At 40.0% G+C, this 12,812-nt stretch overlaps 1 pseudogene across 1 annotated transcript; it reads left to right on the top strand.

Annotated features, from left to right (window-relative positions):
- The first annotated feature begins 7,425 nt into the window (after positions 1 to 7,425).
- Ppig-ps1 (peptidylprolyl isomerase G, pseudogene 1) lies at positions 7,426 to 12,544 on the top strand (annotated as a pseudogene). Its single transcript, XR_015628961.1, has 4 exons — positions 7,426 to 8,270; positions 8,302 to 8,668; positions 8,713 to 9,681; positions 12,497 to 12,544. The product of XR_015628961.1 is annotated as a peptidylprolyl isomerase G, pseudogene 1, transcript variant X2 (transcript).
- The last annotated feature ends 268 nt before the right edge of the window (positions 12,545 to 12,812 follow it).

The following is a 12,812-nucleotide window of genomic DNA, read 5'->3' as shown; positions in this document are numbered from 1 at the left end:
ACAGGAGCTTTGCAGTTTTATGAGATAACATTTGTTGATTCTTGATCTTAGAGCATAAGCCATTGGTGTTTTGTTCAAGAAATTTTCTCCAGTGCCCATGTGTTCGAGATTCTTCCCCACTTTTACTTCTATTAGTTTGAGTGTATCTGGTTTGCTGTGGAGGTCCTTGATCCACTTGGACTTAAGCTTTGTATAGGGTGATAAGAATGGATCAATCTGCATTCTTCTACATGCTGACCTCCAGTTGAACCAGCACCATTTGCTAAAAATGCTATCTTTTTTCCATTAGATGGTTTTGGCTCCTTTGTCAAAAATCAAGTGCCCATAGGTGTGTGGGTTCATTTCTGGGTCTTCAGTTCTATCCCACTGGTCTATCTGTCTGTCTCTGTACCAATACCATACAGTTTTTATCACTATTGCTCTGTAATATGGCTTGAGTTCAGGGATAGTGATTCCCCCTGAAGTCCTTTTATTGTTGAGGATAGTTTTAGCTATCCTGGGTTTTTTGTTATTCCAGATGAATTTTCAAATTGTTCTGTCTAACTCTATGAAGAATTGGGTTGGAATTTTGATGGGGATTGCATTGAATCTATAGATTACTTTTTGTAAAATGGCCATTTTTCATTAATCCTGCCAATCCATGAGCATGGGAGATCTTTCCATCTTCTGAGATCTTCTTCAATTTCTTTCTTCAGAGGGTTTAAGTTCTTATCATACAGATCTTTTACTTGCTTGGTTAAAGTCACACCGAGGTATTTTATATTATTTGGGACTATTATGAATGGTGTCATTTACCTAATTTCTTTCTTGGCTTGTTTCTCTTTTCTGTAGAGGAAGGCCTCTGATTTATTTGAGTTAATTTTATACCCAGCCACTTTGCTGAAGTTGTTTATCAGCTTTAGTAGTTCTCTGGTGGAACTTTTGGGATCACTTAAATATACAATCATATCATCCACAAATAGTTATATTTTGACTTCTTCCTTTCCAATCTGTATCCCTTTGATCTCCTTTTGTTGTCTGATTGCTCTGGCTAGAACTTCAAGAACTATATTGAATAAGTAGGGAGAGAGTAGGCAGTCTTGTTTAGTCCCTGATTTTAGTGGGATTGCTTCAAGTTTCTCTCCATTTAGTTTAATATTAGCTACTGGTTTGCTGTATATGGCTTTTACTGTGTTTAGGGATGGGCCTTGAATTCCTGTTCTTTCCAGGACTTTTATCATGAAGGGGTGTTGAATTTTGTCAAATGCTTTCTTAGCATCTAATGAAATGATCATGTGGTTATTATCTTTCAGTTTGTTTATATAGTGGATCACGTTGATGGTTTTCCGTATATTAAACCATCCCTGCATCCCTGGAATGAAACCTACTTGATAATGATGGATGATTGTTTTGATGTGCTCTTGGATTTGGTTTGCAAGAATTTTATTGAGTATCTTTGCGTCGATATTCATAAGGGAAATTGGTCTGAAGTTCTCTTTCTTTGCTGGGTCTTTGTGTGGTTTAGGTATAAGAGTAATTGTGGCTTCATAGAAGGAATTCGGTAGTGCTCCATCTGTTTCAATTTTGTGGACTAGTTTGGATAATATTGGTATGAGGTCTTCTATGAAGGTCTGATAGAATTCTGCACTAAACCCATCTGGACCTGGGCTTTTTGTTTGGGAGACTTTTAAAGACTGCTTCTATTTCTTTAGGAGTTATGGGGTTGTTTAAATGCTTTATCTGTTCCTGATTTAACTTTGGTACCTGGTATCTGTCTAGGAAATTGTCCATTTCCTCCAGATTTTCAAGTTTTGTTGAATGTAGGCTTTTGTAGTAGGACCTGATGATTTTTTTGAATTTCCTATGCCTCCCTTTTCATTTCTGATTTTGTTAATTTGGACACACTCTCTGTGTCATCTGGTAAGTCTGGGTAAGGGTTTATCTACCTTGTTGATTTTCTCAAAGAACTAGCTTTTGGTTCTGTTGATTCTTTGTTTAGTTCTTTTTGTTTCTACTTGGCTGATTTCAGCTCTGAGTTTGATTATTTCCTGCCTTCTTCTCTTCCTGGGTTTGTTTGCTTCTTTTTGTTCTAGAGATTTTAGGTGTGCTGTCAAGCTGCTGACATATGCTCTCTCCTGTTTCTTTTTGCATGCACTCACAGCTATGAGTTTTCCTCTTAGCACAGCTTTCATTGTGTTCCATAAGTTTGGGTATGTTTTACCTTCATTTTCATTATATTCTAAGAAGTCTTTAATTTCTCTCTTTATTTCTTCTTTGACCAGGTTATCATTGAGTAAAGCATTCTTCAACTTCCATGTATATGTATGCATTCTTTCCCTACTGTTATTGAAGACCAGCTTTAGCCCGTGATGGTCTGATAGGACGCATGGAATTATTTCTGTCTTTCTGTATCTGTTGAGGCCTGTTTTATGACCGATTGTATGGTCAATTTTGGAGAAAGTACCATGACGTGGTGAGAAGAAGGTATATCCTTTTGTCTTAGGATAGAATTTTCTATAAATATCCGTTAAGTCCATTTGGCTCATGACTTTTCTTAGTCTGTCTATGTCTCTGTTTAATTTCTGTTTCCATGATCTGTCCATTGATGAGAGTGGGGTGTTGAAATTTCCTACTATTGTTGTGTGAGGTGCAATGTGTACTTTGAAAGTAAGGTTTCTTTTATGTATGTAGGTGCCCTTGTATTTGGAGCATAGATATTTAGGATTGAGAGTCCATCTTGGTGGATTTTTCCTTTGATGAATATGAAGTGTCCTTCCTTATCTTTTTTGATGACTTTTGGTTGAAAATCAATTTTATTTGATATTAGAATGGCTACTCCAGCTTGCTTCTTCAGACCATTTGCTTGCAAAGTTGTTTTCTAGCCTTTTACACTGAGGTAGTATCTGTCTTTGTCTCTGAGGTGTGTTTCCTGTAGGCAGTAAAATGTTGGGTCCTCATTGTGTATCTAAGTTTGTTAATCCGTGTCTTTTTATTGGGGGAACTGAGTCCATTGATGTTGAGAGATATTAGGGAATAGTGATTGTTGCTTCCTGGTATATTTGTGTTTGGATGTGAGATTATGTTTGTGTGCTTGTCTTCTCTTTATTTTGTTGCAAAATGATTAGTTTCTTGCTTTTTCTAGAGTGCAGCTTGCCTCTTTGTGTTGGGCTTTACCATTTATTATCCTTTGTAGGGCCGGATTTGTAGAAAGATATTGTGTAAATTTGGTTTTGTCATGGAATATCTTGGTTTCTTCATCTATATTAATTGAGAGTTTTGCTGGATACAGTAACCTAGGCTGGCATTTGTGTTCTCTTAGGGTCTGTATGACATCTGTCCAGGATCTTCTGGCCTTCATAGTCTCTAGTGAGAAGTCTGGTGCAATTCTGATAGGTCTGTCTTTTTATGTTACTTGACTTTTTTCCCTTACTGATTTTAATATTCTTTGTTTTGTGTATTTGGTGTTTTGACTATTATGTGACAGGAGGAGTTTCTTTTCTGGTCCAATCTATTTGGAGTTCTGTCAGCTTCTTGTATGCTTATGGCCATCACTTTGTTTAGGTTAGGGAAGTTTTCCTCTATGATTTTGTTGAAGATATTTACTGGTCCTTTGAGTTGGGAGTCTTCACTCTGTTCTGTACCTATTATCCTTAGGTTTGATCTTCTCATTGTGTCCTGGATTTCCTGTATGTTTTGGGCCAGTAGCTTTTTCCATTTTCCATTATCTTTGACAGTTGTGTTGATAATTTCTATGGAATCTTCTGCTCCTGAGATTCTCTCTTTTATCTCTTGCATTCTGTTGGTGATGCTTGTATCTACGGCTCCTTGTCTTTTCCTTTGGTTTTCTATATCCAGGGTTGTTTCCCTTTGTGCTTTCTTTATTGCTTCTATTTCCATTTTTAATTCCTTCATCTGTTTGATTGAGTTTTCCTGTAATTCTTTCAGGGATTTTTTCATTTCCTCTCTATAGGCTTCTGCTTGTTTATTTGTGTTTTCCTGCATTTCTCTAATGGAGTTCTTTATGTCTTTCTTGAAATCCTCCATCATCATGATCAGATGTGATTTTAAATCTAGATCTTGCCTTTCTGGTGTGTTTGGATATTCATTGTTTGCTTTGGTGGGAAAATTGGACTCTGATTATGCTATGTAGTCTTGGTTTCTGTTGCTTGGGTTCCTGTGCTTGCCTCTTTCCATCAGGTTGTCTCTGGTGTTACCTTGTTCTGCTATTTCTGACAGTGGTTAGACCGTCCCATAGGCCTGTTTATCAGGAGTGCTGTAGCCCTGTTTTCCTGTTTTCTTTCAGCCAGTTATGGGAACAGAGTGTTCTGTTTTCAGGCGTGTAGTCGTTCCTGTCCACTGGCTTTCAGCTGTTCCTGTGGGCCTGTGTCCTGAGTCCACAGGCCAGTTACTTGGAGCAGAAAAGTTGGTCTTACCTCTGTTCTCGGGCCTGAAGTTGCTCCTAAGAGCTGGGTTTCAGCTCTCAGTGAGGGCAGCAACCAGAAGGGCCTGCCCCACTTTCACTCGGGACCCTGTGCACAGGGGGCCTAGATAGTACTAGGCATTTTCCTCTAGAGTCAGAAATATTGGCAGAGAGTAGTTTCTTCTGGCTTCCTATGCATGTTTGCCCCTCTGAAGGTCTAGCTCTCCCTCCCATGGGATTTGAGTGCAGGGAGTTGTTAGACCGGGTCCCTTCAGATTCGGATGGTGTCTGGATCGCAGCGTTGAGTGCCCCTATCTTCCCAGAGGCCATATACAGTTTCCTATTGGGCCAGGGATGTGGGCAAGGGTGGGCAGTGCTGGCGGTCCCTCCTGCCCTGCAGTCTCAGGAGTGCCCACTTGTCTCTCACGGGGTTTGGGAGCAGGGAGCTGTGGGCCGGGATCTGATGTCATTTTTTTTAAACAACTGATTAATACTCCATTGTGTAGGGCTGGAGAGATGGCTCAGCGGTTAAGAGCACCCGACTACTCTTCCAGAGGTCCTGAGTTCAATTCCCAGCAACCACATGGTGGCTCACAATCATCTGTAAAGAGATCTGATGCCCTCTTCTGGTGTATCTGAAGACAGCTACAGTGTACTTATATATAATAAATGAATAAATCTTTAAAAAAATACTCCATTGTGTAAATGTACTGCGTTCTGTTAAGCCATTCTTCAGCTGAGGCCCATCTAGGTTGTTTCCTGTTTCTGTCTATTATAAATAAAGCTGCTATAAACATAGATGAGCCAGTGTCCTTGTGGTAAGATGGTGTGTCCTTTGGGTATATGCCCAGGAATGGCAGTCAAGTGGATTGACTTCCAATTCCTCTGAAAAACTGCCATGTTAATTTTCAAAGTGGCTGTACGAGTTTGCACTTCTATCAGCAAAGGAGAAGTGTTTCCCTTGCTCCATATCCTTGCCAGCATGTGCCGTCACTTGAGTTTTTGATCCTAGCCATTCCAACAGGTGGAAGATGGAATCAAAAGGTAGTTTTGATTTGCATTTTCCTGATGGCTGAGGATGTTGACCGTTTCTTTAAGTGTTCCTCAGCCACTTGAGACTCCTCTGCCTTGGTTGAGAATTTGCTGTGTAGATCTGTACCCCACTTTTGAATTGGAGTATTTAGTTTGTTGATGTCTAATTTTTTTTTGAGTTCTTTGTATATTTTGGATCTTAGCCCCTCTGTCAGAGGTAGAGTTGGTGAAAATCTTTTCCCATTCTGTAGGCTGCCATTTTGTTTTATTGATAGTGTTGTTTGCCTTATAGAAGCCTTTCAGTTTTATGAGGCCCCACTTATTAATTATTGATTGTAGTATCTGTGTTGTTGGTGTTCTGTCTAAAAAGTTGTCTCCTGTACCAATACATTCAGAACTACTTCCCACTTTCTCTTCTATCCAATTCAGTGTTTCTGGTTTTATGTTGTGGTCTTTGATCCACGTGGACTTGAGTTTTGTACAAGATGATAGATATGGATCTATTTGTACTCTTCTGCATACTGACATCCAGTTACACAGGAACATTTGTTGAAAGTACTTTCTTTTTTCCATTCCATATTTTTGTCTTTTTTAAAAATCGATTATCCATACATGTGTGGATTTATTTCTGAGACTGTGATTTGATTCCATCAATAAATAATCCTGTTTTTATACCAATACCGTGCAGCATTTATTACTATTACTCCGTAGTACAGCTTGAAATCAGGGACCATGATACCTCCAGGTGTTCTTTTATTGTACAGGGTTCTGATAAGTATCCCAGGTTTTTTATTTTTCCATATGAAGTTGAGTATTGTTCTTTCAAGGTTTGTAAGGAATTGTGTTGGAATTTTGATGGTGATTGCTTTGAATCTGGAGATTGCTTTTAGTAAGATGGCTGTTTTTATTATGTTGATTCTACCTATCCATAAGAAAGGAAGATCTTTTCATCTTCTGATATTTTCATCAATTTCTTTCTTCAAAGATTTAAAGAATTATCATATAGGACTTTCACTTGCTTGGTTAGAGTTACACCAAGGTACTTTATATTATTTGTGGCTATTTTGAAGGGTGTTATTTCTCTAATTTGTTCCTTGGCCCCTTTGTCATTCGTATACAGTAGGGCTCCTGATTTTTTTGAGCTAACCTTGTATCTGTACACTTTGCTGAAGGCGTTTATCAGATGTAGGAATTCCCTGGTAGAATTTTTGAGGCTGCTTATGTATACTATTGTATCAGCTTTGAATAGTGATACTTTGACTTCTTCCTTTCCAATTGGAAGGAGATCTCCTTCCGTTGATCTCATTTGATCTTGGCTATAGGCTTGCTGTAACTGCCTTAATTATTTTTGGGTATGTCTGTCATATCCCTGATCCCTAAAGCCTTTTATCATAATTTTTGTTAAGGTTTATTTTAGATTCTGCATGTGCTTATGCACATGGGAATGCAGATACTCATAGAGGCCAGAAGAGGGCATTGTATCTCCTGAAACAAGTTATAAGCAATTGTGAGCCAGTAAGCATGCTTAAGGGCCGATCAATCTTTCCAACCCTTACTTTGTTCTTTTAAATTGTTTGATGAAATTCTCTATTGGGAATGATGAAACATACTCAGATTCACTCACTTATACACTAGTTGATGGACATTTGGGTTGCTTGTAATTTTTTCATTGTTAGTGTGTGTGTGTGTGTGTGTGTGTGTTCCTGGACTGGGCTGTGGGGAGGGAGGCAGTTAGTGGGTTTTAGCACCTTTCCTGACAGAGGTAGATTTGAAGTGCTTTACAGACCTGGTCTGGAGAAGAGAAGCCCAAGGCATTGCTGGAGCTAAAAATCGATTGGCTCAGTTATCTTTGGTGAGTTTATTTATTTATTTATTTATTTATTTATTTATTTATTTATTTTTATTGTTTCCTCCAACTTGAAGATTGAAGTGTTGGAATCATGGAAATAAAGGTCCAGTGTCCTTGATTTTTTTTTTAACATTGCCATTAATAACCTGCTGGAGGAGTTGTCTTTAAATTAATTTCTGATGTGTGTCCTGAAACATGTGAGAACTTTCATTGTCTTTATACAGATGAACAGTGGACAGGGAAATCAACTCAGAAACCATTACAAGAGCTGTCTCTTTCATAGAGCTGTCAAAGATTTCATGGTTCAGGGTGGTGACTTCAGTGAAGGGAATGGAAGTGGAGGAGAATCTATTTATGGAGGATTCTTTGAAGATGAGTTCTGCTGTTAAACACAACAAGGAGTTTCTCTTATCAATGGCCAAGAGAATGAAGGATACAAGTGGCTCTCAGTTCTTTATAACAACGAAATCAACTCCTCATTTAGATGGACATCATGTCTTTGGGCAAGTGATCTCTGGTGGGGAAGTTGTGAGGGAGATTGAAAACCAGAAAATGGATGCTACTAGCAAACAGTTTGCTGAGGTTTGGAGATTCGGTTGTGGAGAGCTGATTCTGAAGTCTAAGGGTAAAAAAGAAGAAAAAGCATAAGTCATGATCGTTGTTGTCATCCAGTGATTCAACTAGCTCAAGTAATTCTCAACCCTCCTCTGATTTTTCTGATTCCGAAAGTGCTTCTGAAGAAAAATCCACAGAAAGGAAAAAAGACCTTAGGAAAAAATTCCCAAAAGCATAAGAAGGAGAAGAAGTGAGAGAAAAGCAGGAAAAGCCCATCTAGTGAAAGTGAAGCAGAAAACGCTGATGCACAGGTCAGTCTACGGTCAGTTCAGAAGAGATTCCACTAATACCAGAAACTAGATTCTTAATGAGGAAAAAGTCCTCCTAAAGCTGATGACAAGGAAAGGAAAAAGAGAGAGAGAGAGAGAGAGAGAGAGAGAGAGAGAGAGAGAGAGAGAGAGAGAATATAATCCTCCTAACTTCCAGCCTGCTTCATAGCAGTGATGATTCTTAGTTACTAGGTCTGGCAAGAAAATCAAGGGAAGAGGACCAAGGTGTGATCAAACTCCTTCCAGATCCAGAGCCAGGGATCGATTCAGACAAAGTGAGACTCCTCCACATTGGAGACAAGAGATGCGGAGAGATCAGAGAATGAGGGTGTCAAGTGATGAAAGATGGATGAAAGGGGATGGGAGTGAGTCAAATGAAATAAAAGAAAACTGAAGGAGCCCAGTTAGAGTAAAAGAGAAAAAAATGAGAGCACAGACACACGTTTGAGAGTCCAAACAGAAAAAGAGAAAAGGAAAAGAAAGTTCAAGACCATAAATCTGAATGCAGAGAGAGAGAGAGAGAGAGAGAGAGAGAGAGAGAGAGAGAGAGAGAGAGAGAGACGTCTGAAGAAATTCAGGAAAAGATGATAAATATAACAGAAACAAAATGAAGAAAAGGGGCAAATCCAAGAGTAGGAGCAAGAGCAAGGAGAGATCCAAGAGTAAGTAAGGAGTGAGGCTCGAAGCACAGTAGACACGAAGACAAGAGGGTGAGGCCCAGAAGTAAAGAAAGGGATCACGAAAGTACTAAAGAAAAAGAAAAACAGTTGGATTCTAAAGGGAAAGATCAGGAAAGGAGTAGAAGCAAAGAGAATTCCAAACAGGTAGAATCAAAAAGTAATGAACACAATCATAGCAAAAGTAAAGGACACGCACAGTCGAGGAGTGGAGAACGGGGTCTAACTAAAAGCAGACACAGTTAGAACAGTAGAACAAGGGAGCGGAGTAGAAGTAGGGACAGGAGCTGAAGAGTGCAGTCCAGAAGCCATGACAGAGATTGCAGCAGAAGCAAGGAGTACCATAGATACAGAGAACAGAAGTACAGGAGGACAGGAAGGTCACAAAGCTGGGAACGAAGAACACCAGGACGATGAAGAAGTAAAGATAGGAGGAGAAGAAGGAGGGATTCCTGGAGCTCAGAGAGAGAGGAAAAGTCAAGGTAGAAACACAGAAAAATATAGAAGCCAAGACAGTAAGAGTTCACACAGAAGAGAAAGTTCTGAGAATGCAAAAAGAATGTACTCTAAAAGTCACAATCATAGTAGCTCAAATAATAACAGGGAGGAAATGCTGATAGAGACCAAAGTCCAGTGTCCAAAACAAAACAAAGCAGTCAGGACAATGAACTGAAGTCCTCCGTGTTAAAAAATTAAGAGGACAAGAAGGCCAGATCCCCAGTGGAAAAAGAAAGCCAAAAATCAAAGGGTCAAGAAAATGACCATGTACATGACAAAAAATAAAAAAAAAAATGTGATCTCGAATCAAGCTCTGGAATAGATGAAGACAAAAGTGGACGAGTGAGTTGTGTAGACTTATTTCCTTCCTGTCTCAAATTTTAAAATTTCAAGACTTACTGTTGAACCTTCCTTTCTTGTTGTTTTCATTGTTTTGGAGTTGGTTTATGTTTGTGTACCCCCCTTTCCCCATTTTTTTAAATGTGGACTTTATTTTATTTATTTATTTATTTATTTATTTATTTATTTATTTATTTATTTGGTTCTTTTTTTTGGAGCTGGGGACCGAACCCAGGGCCTTGCGCTTCCTAGGCAAGCGCTCTACCACTGAGCTAAATCCCCAACCCCAAATGTGGACTTTATTAAGTTGATCTTTTGATAATCTGCTACCTGGATAATTTGTACTGCTAAAGTTTTAATAAACTTGAAAGGAAAAGAAAAACCCAAATCAAAACAAGAACAAAAACAAAAACAAAACAAAAAAAATCTAGGAGAAGGCCTGATTTGTAAGTGTACACTTAACTGGTATTTTCCAAAGTGATCTGTTAAAGTAAAACTTGCCACAAATTAGTTAAAAGGAGGATGTCTGTCTGTCTGTCCCTCTCTGTCTGTGGTGTGTGTGTGTGTGTGTGTGTGTGTGTGTGTCTGTCTGTCTGTCTGTCTGTCTCTCTCTCTTTGTGTGTGTGTGTGTGTGTGGTGTCTCTTTCTGTGCATGTTGTGGTATGCTATGTTTTGAGATAGGGTTTTCACCATATAATCTAGGCTGGCCTCTAACTCACAGTCCTCTTGCCTCAGCCTCTTCAGAACTGAGTTCCAGCAGCTGTGCACCACCATGCCTGGTGTTCAGTGAAGAGGCTGTCACAGATTCTGATCATGCTTTCCCCCCCTCCCCTAATACCTTCCAGATCCTCCTATCTGCCTACCCACCCAACTTTATGTTCTTTCTTTCTTCTTCTCTCTTAAGAACAAAAACAAACAAAAAGCAAAAAAAGTAAAATGAAAAAAAAAACCCCATAAAAATAGCCAAAACAAAAACGCCACAAAAATACCATTGAGTTTGTTTTGTGTTGGCTAAGTACTACTAGGCATGGAGCCTCCCAGGAAAATGATTGAGAGAACCAGCGAGACTTTGCTAGAGAAAGCTCATTCTCCTTTGCCATAAGGGAGGATACCTGCAAATAGCTCCTTGGCTAAGGGTAGACTTTCATGTCTACTTGCCCTTCCCCCACCTCACTTCTGGGGCGCTGTCTGACTTGAACCGCTGCAGGACGTATGTATGCTTCTACAGTCTCTGTGAGTTCATGTACGCACCAGCCCTGTTGTGTCTGGAAGATACCATTTCTTTGGAGACATCCATCACCCCTCGGCGCATATAATCTTTCCATCTCCTCTTCTGCGTAGCTCTCTAAGCACAGGGTGGTGGTGGTGGTGGTGGTGGTGGTGATGGTGGTGGTGGATAAAGACATCCCATTTAGGACTGAGTACTGCAAAGCTTCAAAAAGGTCTGGGCACATTGTCCAGATGTGGATCATTGTGTTAATTCCTGTTTATTGGAAGAAGAAGAAGCATCTTTGGTGTGGGTTGAGTGAGGACTGATCTATGGGAGCGGCATGTGACTAGGAGCCATTTTATTGCTAGGCTCCTTGAGTGGAATAATAGAAGTCTTTCCCCTAGGCCTGTGATTTATTTGGTCTCTTGTGTACCCTAGCAGTGCCAGGCATGGGCTCCATTTCATGGAGTGGGCCTTTAATCCAATTTAAAAAGTGGTTGGTTACTCACATAACATTTGTGTCATTGTTGCCTCAGCATGTCTTGTAGACAGGTTTCTGTTGTAGGTCAAATGTTTGTAGCTAGGTGGTATTAATAATTACTTTTCTCTTCCAGTAGCTTGCAGAGTACCCTTCAGTACCCAGAGTGCTAGCAAATAGAGTTGAAATGTCTCCTTAGGCACCTGAACTAGAAATTTCTGATTTCTTCGGAAACTCAGCTGTGTCATTTTTCTGGTAGCTGTCTTGAGAGAGGATGTTTTACTGAAGCAGACATGTGAGAGGGCATATGATGTTTTGCTGGAGTAAATGCTTGAGAGGGTGGGGCACACAATGTTTATAAAGAATATAAATATAACCCCACAGACAGTGAGTGGATGCTCTTGCATTGCTATGCCCTGCATAGCTTTGCTGGTCTTTGCTATTTGCTAGTCTTCATTTTGTAGAGCAAAACATACAAAAGAACTTCTCGTGGTATTCCGGCTGGTACTTGCCAGTTCTGCTGACTTGTGCGAATTCAGTGGAGCCTTGTGGTTTCTGCTGGATCGAGCCACCGCTACTGATACATGTTTGTTGTTTGCTATTGGACTGGACTGCTGGTATCCTGACGACACAGACTGGAATTGCCCATTAGAACTACTTCTAAACAGGTCCACCACCAACCTCTTTCCTATTAACTATCTTTCTCTGCTAGAAGGGAGGTTGAAGTGTTTAGGAACCCTAATTAAAGTAGGCTTTGAAAATTCTAAGGCCACAAGCAGCAGCTCGGCTTCTCTGATCAATGACATCAGTAAGTGTTTGTCTTCAGGAATAGGGTGTTATCAACGGTTTGTGGAAAGTAGCCAATAATCTCGGCAGGAGCCTTGATGTTTGTGTTGTTTCTCGAGACCCCCTTTGGCCTGTGACTCAGCAATATGTAACTCATTCCTGGCACTTATTTGGTGACTCTATTTGGTTCATTACATTTTATATAGGAAGCTTCTACCTCATATGTTTCCATATGGCTTTTCAAGTGGCAGGTTAGTCCCATATTCCCTACTTGTGTTTCTCTCTCACCCCTCCCTCTTGTCTCTCCATTTCAACTCTTGTACTTTCCTTTTTGCATGCTGCAGTGTATTGATCTGAGCATTGGTGCCACCAAAGAGCTCTGCCCAATCTAAGAGTCACTGGTCGCTCCTCTCTGCTCTGCAGCTGAGCTGCCTGGGAAAGAGGTTTTTCCTCCTTCACTTCCTATCCACCCACCAAGTTTGTTATCTTTTGTCACACGGTTTTAGCATCCATCATGGCAAAGAACTCTTTGCCTCTCAGAATCAATAATTGGCTTTGTCATGGCTGACTGCTGCTCCGTGGGTGGCAGTTTATTGGATTATCATCTCTAGGCATTTGATTCTGCCACCCTTTCCTCCCTTAAGGTCTCTATTCTGTTGT

Source organism: Rattus norvegicus, chromosome 9 (genome assembly GCF_021556685.1).
Source record: "Rattus norvegicus strain SHRSP/BbbUtx chromosome 9, alternate assembly SHRSP_T2T, whole genome shotgun sequence".
NCBI classification, from domain to species: domain Eukaryota; kingdom Metazoa; phylum Chordata; class Mammalia; order Rodentia; family Muridae; genus Rattus; species Rattus norvegicus.
The sequence above is the reverse complement of the archived record's forward strand: the minus strand, read 5'-3'. Positions and strand labels throughout refer to the sequence as shown.